The sequence below is a fragment of the Odontesthes bonariensis genome, chromosome 5, assembly GCF_027942865.1.
Source record: "Odontesthes bonariensis isolate fOdoBon6 chromosome 5, fOdoBon6.hap1, whole genome shotgun sequence".
Classification (NCBI taxonomy): Eukaryota; Metazoa; Chordata; class Actinopteri; order Atheriniformes; family Atherinopsidae; genus Odontesthes; species Odontesthes bonariensis.
The window spans coordinates 20242283-20249827 of record NC_134510.1 but is presented as its reverse complement, the minus strand read 5'-3'; the positions used below and the strand labels follow the sequence as shown (position 1 = coordinate 20249827).

General features: G+C 38.2%; 1 long non-coding RNA gene across 1 annotated transcript; it reads left to right on the top strand.

Annotated features, from left to right (window-relative positions):
* The first annotated feature begins 6243 nt into the window (after positions 1 to 6243).
* LOC142380727 (uncharacterized) lies at positions 6244 to 6796 on the top strand. Its single transcript, XR_012769867.1, has 3 exons — positions 6244 to 6340; positions 6422 to 6641; positions 6710 to 6796. It is a non-coding gene; the product is annotated as an uncharacterized LOC142380727 (long non-coding RNA).
* The last annotated feature ends 749 nt before the right edge of the window (positions 6797 to 7545 follow it).

Genomic DNA, 7545 nt, shown 5'->3' with positions numbered 1-7545 from the left:
AAACTTTACCGTGAAGAATGCTGCCCTTCTTTGCATTGACTGACGCATAGGGTGAGCAGAATTCCTTGAGCTTACATTTCAGAGGCACAATGTTAGAGTTTTGCCTATATTGTGTTCCGTGTTGTTGTGATGTCGTCTGGTGTTTGTTTTTTACATTCTGTTTCTTGTCAGGGTTCTGTCACCTCCTCACTCTCTCCAGTACAGTCATCACTCCCTTCACCTGTGTTCACTTATCCTCAGTCGCACTCATTCACCAATCACCCTCCTCTGTTTCCTTCACTCTTTGCCAGATCCTCACAGTCAGCCCCTGTCATGCTCTTCCAAGTTCCTTGTGTCTATTTTTGTCAGTCTAGTCCATTCAAGTTTTGTCAGCGCTTTGATTTTGTTTTCCTTTGTTTTAGTTTGATGTATTTCCGGCTTTGCCGCGCCTTTATTTAAAATAAATAGTTTTGTTTAATTTTTGCCTCCTGGCTCTCGGTCAGTGTCTGCACCTGCGTCCTCCTTCCTCGCCTCCACCATCGACACGTGACATATATGTTATATGCCAATACTTTTCAAGCTATTTGGCATATTTAATTCGGAATTATGTAAATGTTTTTGTTCTACCTAATAGCAAAGACCATCAGCTCTCTCCTTAAGTGGAATTCAAGACAGCTGCTTTCTCTCAAGTTAAGAGCATATCCCCCACCAAGGCCACTGTGCTGATATATTTCACAGTTTTAACATCCAGATCTGCAATAACATTTCAGGGGTTCTTCATTTGCCCATGCTCCGTATCTTGACCAAGTTTTTACAAAATGCAGCTCAGCTGTTACTGCCGGCATGAGCTGACAAACAGACAAAGAAAGCGACAGCACCCATCACATGCCTCTGCCCCAGCTCCTGCTGTGGGAGAGGAATAAAACATCCCCTCTGTCATTGCCTCCTCATCTGAAGCCTCAGAAAACCACACCACTCAGTGGTGGCAAATAAAATGTTGGAAACTGATTTAACAAACCCTATGTGGTACACATTGAATAGTAAATGTTCTACATTTTGTCTGTAGACAACCAAGCTGTCTGCTGCAACTTCTATGTCAGTGACTACGAAAATCACCAAGGGTGGAGAAAACATCAGAAAAGTATTCTTACTTTATGCGTATACCCTGTTTCCATGCTCATCTCAAGGCACTTTAAAAATACAGTCCCATTCAAGCGTCCCATAATCCCATTAAATGCGCTCCAGTTATATCCAGATATAATCAAATTCATTAAAAATCTGAATCAGTCCAATTCATATAATACTGATTAAAAGTTTTTTTTTTTTTTAAATGTAAATCAAATTTAAAATCATAAACCTCCATCTCAGCCAATGCATGGACTTCAAAGATATTGTTTGTCGGCTATAGACAACAAAACTTTTAGAACTTGAATTAATCCATTGCGTGCACATGTGTGTAATGCTTCAGCTCAAAGTTACAATGCTTTCCAGTCACCCCAGCAGTTTCATTTTATAGCCTGTTTTCAATCTATTTCACAGACAGACCTGAGTAAATGTCCTAAAACCCATGAATAGACTGACACCACAATAAATCTCACACACATTAGATAGGACCCTTAGTGCCGTGCTTACTAAGCTTGTTCCTCTTTAGCGTGTATCTCTAGGGCAGTAACTCTACGCCCCTCTCTTATCTTATCACAAGGTTGGATTCAGTGTAGCAGCACAGAGCAGAAGTCACCTTGGTGCTATACGCAAACACTCCTCCAGAGAGGTCTGTCATGATGCAGAGATGTGTTCCTCAGGAGTCGAGCTGAACCAAATAAGGATGGTTTCCTGGCAGAATAGTTTTTGTTTATTAACTGACCACATTTGATATATCAAAATTGTTCTCTACATTGAGTGAAAATAAAATCAGCTAGCCGTGGTTTAGCTTGAAAAGTGGTGGCATTTAAAACGTTCTTCTCCACCAAATATGATTGACTACTGAATACAGAATTATGCTATATAGCGGAAAGTATGAGAAACCCATGAGATTGTACTTCCACAGATTATTCTAGCGAGCTAAAAGGACGACCTATAGTTCTTTGCAAAATCTCAAAGGGAAACCTAGAAAATTGAGCTGTCTAACAGGCAGTAATTGTCAAGCAATCCAAGCCATGATGTTTTATTAACCCTAACCCACCACTTATGTTGCCAAAATTTAAAAAAGAATATTTGGGAAATCTGCAATGATCTTTTGATTAGATCCCATACTTCAAAGCCCTGAACCCAGTTTTCTCCTCAAGTGAGGCACGTGAGACTTGATCTCTCTTAAGATGAGAAATTCACTTCAGGGTGTCCTTAGTTGGTGAAAATTGTTAAGGCAGTTGCAGTATTGTAAGAGTTTATATGATGATAAAATTCTACAGCTTCCAGAGACTGTTAATTTCTTTGCATTCGCGCTTTGAATAAAGGTCATTGCTTTTTCTGTCATCGTCACACAGAAACAGCAAAAATATTGTTTTAAAGAAATTGCAGGAGAAAATAAAAGTAGAAAACCAAAGAGTTCATTTTCACGAATACAAACTAACATTGATTGAATGTTTAGACTTTGTGCAGATGAACTCATTATTGTGTTGCACGAGTATGAGATGCCAAATGTAAAGGATTTAGTTTAGAAGTTATTGTTTATAATTTTTGAATATCTATGTAAAATTCCTCATATTTAGTACATTTTCGTCAAATTTAAGATGAAAATGAAAAACCTAAAACCTAAAAAAACACTGTAAATGTACTTGTAAACAACATGTATAGAACTTGAATATAAAGCGTAAATCTAGATGTTAGATCTAAATATCATATCTAAATCTGAATGTTATGTCATTTAGATTTACGCTTTGTATTTTTTAGCTGTATACATATTTACAAGTACCTTTACAGTGTTATTTTAGGTTAATTTTCATTTTTATTTTGAGGAAAATGTGCTAAATATGAGGAAAAACTACATTTTTAAATTTGGCGCCCCATACATGAGTGCTTGAAGTCTGACTTGTGTGCTGGGGAGCCACGTGCGTCTTCATTTTAATTAATTTATTTGTTTCTCTTTATATTGTTTTATGTATTTTTTAAAGCTTATTACACTATGCTGCAATGCTTTTATTTTATGTAAAGCACTTTAAATTGTTTTGTACACGAAATGTGCTATAAAAATAAATTTTACTTTGACTTTGACTTTATCCTCCTCCTCTTCTTGTACAGATAGAACTTTGGTATACATCAGCAGTAGCAGTTATGAGTGACAGAGACACAGTGAATAGCATGAAGTACCATTGTCTTGTGCAATAACTGAGTGGAAAGATCTTGCAGCATAGAACATTTGGGGGATAATTAAGGCAGGATTTGCATTAACAGGAGTCTGACATTTGGAACTGTAGCGAAAGTCAGTCAAAGGATGAGACGCACTATTTGTTGGGTAATTTGCTTGGCTGGCACCTTAGCGGCTACTTAATAAAGTTGAACGGTTCTCAGCTTTTGATTCTGTGCGTTTGATAAGTGATATATAGAGACAGATCACATGGGAGGCAGAAGAGCAGCTTGAATTGCCTGCCTGCACTAGCTCACTCTTTTAGACAGTGGTCAAAGTGTCTCTCTTTGGAGAATCTGTTTCCCCTACAAATATTTTCTACAACCAGTTCTATGTTTTGAAATCCTTCTTTCAGGCTAAAAGGAATATCTTAAGGTGCTTTCTGCAACTTGCCCCTGGGATTTATTTCATCCACCACCACTCCAACCTCCATCCACAGACTGACATCGGAGCTCTTTTTTTTAGAGAGGAAACAATAATAAATGTTTAGCTGTCCTAACTTGCTCTAACTGAGTGCTTTAGAGTGGAGGATTTGTTGAAACCCAGTGAACACATTTTTTTTTTTTGTATATTCAAATAGATTTATTTAAGTTTTATACCGTCCTCGTTTCCAACAACAGTGTTTTTGTTTTTTTTCCCCAACACAGTCCCCACTGTATACTACCTGCCCAGCATTAGATGAGAGGCACACACCATTTAGTTGCTAAAGAGCGAGACATTTCCTTCAGGAGTTGGTGCAGAGCAAAGCAGAGATAAGAAAAAAACATAAAAGAGCTGATATGTTGGTCAGGTGGCCAACTAAGAATGAATACTGAGCATATTAAGAGCAACAAAGATACAGTTGAAACGGACTGTAATTCATTTCTACTCATTTAGATTGTAAATAAGGTTTAAAGAAGCATAGCATTGTCTGCTATAGCAAAAATCTGTATGACACCTTTAATATTCAACCACAGCATTTACCAAAAAATACTGATTTACGTGTAAGATTACTCAGATTAAATGTCCTTTAGTCCTCTAGTTCAGATGTACATGTATTCACACGCTGCATGCAGTAGCATACACTCCACAGCCAGTCTTAAAGCCTGCTTGATTCTATAACTCATTGGTTACAAAACCCGAGTTACACAGTAATTCCATGTCAATCAGTTCAGCATTTGAAGGATACGGACAGGTTTGTTATTTTATCTATTGGGTTACTTGCATGATGTCTGCACAATAAACTGGTATTCGTATCTAAAGTGAGACATGATCCCATAATATTCAGTGTCAGCTGCAATGACCTTGTTTATGTGAAATTAGAGTAATAAATGTAGTCTTTCAACAATTCAGAATAACTTGCGAGCAATTGTAGAACGTGAAGTGAAAAAGTAATGCTTGATTTTAAATGAAAACAGAACTGGCAGTGGACTCCTCATTGGGCTTTCTGTCCAACCACAAACCAGAAAACTCATCAACACCTCTTTAACAACAACTGAAATCAAGAAAAGGAAAGAAAAAACCCCACTGCATACTAAAGAGATAGACTCTGACATGTTTTCCCATCTTTTATCATCATTATGGGATGTTTACCTGCATTCCTCTCGCAGAAACCTTGGAGTTAATTACTAAGTGTTTGATGTAACAGTAAGAATGTGAAGAGCAGAAATAGGATGAGCGGAGGGCAATTGCATCTTTTATTGTATTTTTTTCTTCCACTTAATTAAGCAAATAAATCTCGTAGTCAGTTTTGCTCTATGGAGATTAAAGCACCTATTGATTGCCGTTCTCCACATGAGTAAGGATCATTGACCAGAGGAGGGAGAATGAGATGTCATGCATTTCTTGTCGTCTCCAGCCATAAAACTAACACTTTCTCTGAGGTGGTATCAAGTGTATCTGCTTTGTCTGTATTAACTAACACTTCATATTGACAAATAGTGGAAGACTCTTGGAGATGGCAACAAGCTTATTGATTACCCATTCATGCTTTATTCATAGAAACTCCTCTTAATTTCAAGAGGTACAAGAAGCTCTTGAGGTTCTGGGGCTTGTTGGCAGGAGAGCACATGAGTGAATACCATCTCATTTAGTTTTACTCCTCTTACATGGGCCTGAAAACGGCCTCCGCATGCTATTAGAAGTCACCTTTCGCAATCTGCTGAGTCGATTGCAAAGACAGTGATACATGCTTCATAGGCTCCAACTGCTAATAGGAATAATTAAGAAAAAGCAAGGTGTCTTGCAAGAGTGCTGGAGGACTGATTTATGTTTAACAGGTGGGTTTTTGTGCTCACATAACTCCCATTTCCCCCTCAGGGTAGTGGTCTGAAGTAAGCTAATTTCCACTTAGTTGAATGAAATGATACAATCTGGAGTGACCAATAACCACAAAGGGAAGCAGAAATTTTCCCTGAAGTACAACCACAAGGTGAAGGAGATAATCCGTGCTTTAATTATGTCTGTTTCTTGAGATTGTCTTCAATGGCTGTTTCTATACCTTGAAGCTATGATGTGAAAGAAAAACTGGAATGCAGAATCTTTATATTATTCACACAGACAGTCATCAGTTAAGTATACTGTATGTGCCTTTCTTTATATCTTACAGAGTAACAGGTATAGCGTATAGTAACACATCATCTCTGCCTGCAGGGATCTTTAGTTTTTCCTTTTACATCATGAATTGCTGCTCTTACGTAAAGACAGCAGCAACAGAGCAAAAAGAAAAAGCATCCTCTGATTCTGCCATCCACCACAGATGTGTTGGTGAGGCGCTACGTAGATGTCTACGTGACCGTTTTTTACAATCAAAGGCAATGATCAAAATACAAGTAGATTTACAAATTTATGTCAGATCTAATAAGTGTTGGGTTTCTGGGAGTGTGGTGGTTCTTTTTCCTTCCACCAGGTGGTAGTCAGGAGCACGGTGGCTGAGGCTGGCATCTGACGAGGCACACCTGCAGTAACTTACCATCATCAAGGAGGAGCATTTAAGGAGATCGCTGTCCGTCCTTCGGCGCCTGATTTTTGCCATAAGTGGTACTTCAAGCCTGTGAATTACCTTTCCACGAACCTGTCGAGATACCTTGAAAACTAACTAGTTGTGTTTTTGCTTCCAAGATTTTCCAGTTTCTTGAAACCAAGCTCGGACCATTGTATCCAGTACACAAACCTGAAGACTCTCCCAAGACCTGGACCTGATTAACTACTGGCAGCCGTGCTCTCCTTACTGCTCCTGATCGAACCCAGTCCGCTCTCCACCGTGCTCTGGAACACCCATCTGGATTCAAACCCTCAACCTTCAGAAACCCCCCCCAAGTGGATCCGCATCTAAGAAACTGTAAGTCTCCAATCATCTGCATCCTGCTCAGAAATACTTATCCAGACTCACCTGTGCATCTGTTTCAGTCCCAGTTATTCCTGCAACCACTGTGGTGCCAACCCCTGACTGAATTCACTTCCTGGAAAGATCCGCTCCATCAAAGACAATTTTCCTCACTTTGAAAATAAAACACTTCAAACTATCTGGACTCTTGAGAGTTTTCTGCATTTGGGTCTGACAACCAGAGAAAACCATGACAATAAGAGGACACGTGCAAAGTGTATTCTGAAATAGAATCAGAGTTCAAGTCATAAAATCAGAGCAGAAAAGGGTTGTTCTTATGATGAACAAATCAAAACCTTTTGTGTCACACAAGAAAATCAAGACCAAAGATAAAGTGACGAGAAAGGCCATGTCTTCTAAATGGCTTTTTCTTTCACTTGAGGACTTCAAATCCAGTGAATGTACAATGGATTTATTAAAACCCAACTGACACAGTAGTTAGAGTATAGTTAAAAAATGACAGATTGCATCAACTGTGAAATTTTGGGTGTATACAAATATTGTTCAAAAATTGTCTTGGACAATAACCAGTACGTATTGATTTAGGCTTTTTTTTTTTTTTTTTTTTAAACTCTACAATGACAGGAAAACAATACAATATGCATTATGTTAAAAGCCCTTCATCAGTTTATCCTTAAATTGCATAAATTAAGTCTGAACTTTAGTTTAATACAACTTTAATACAGCCCACATAAAATCAACAACAAGCACAAACGTTTAATGGGACTTTTAAGCTCTTCAAACCGTTACCAACTCAATGGCTTTACCGTGCTTATTTGGTCCGATGCCCAACAAAATTAATTGTTAATGATTGTTAGTTTTAGGGCCAAATCAATGAGACAAAACAAGGACACACTAA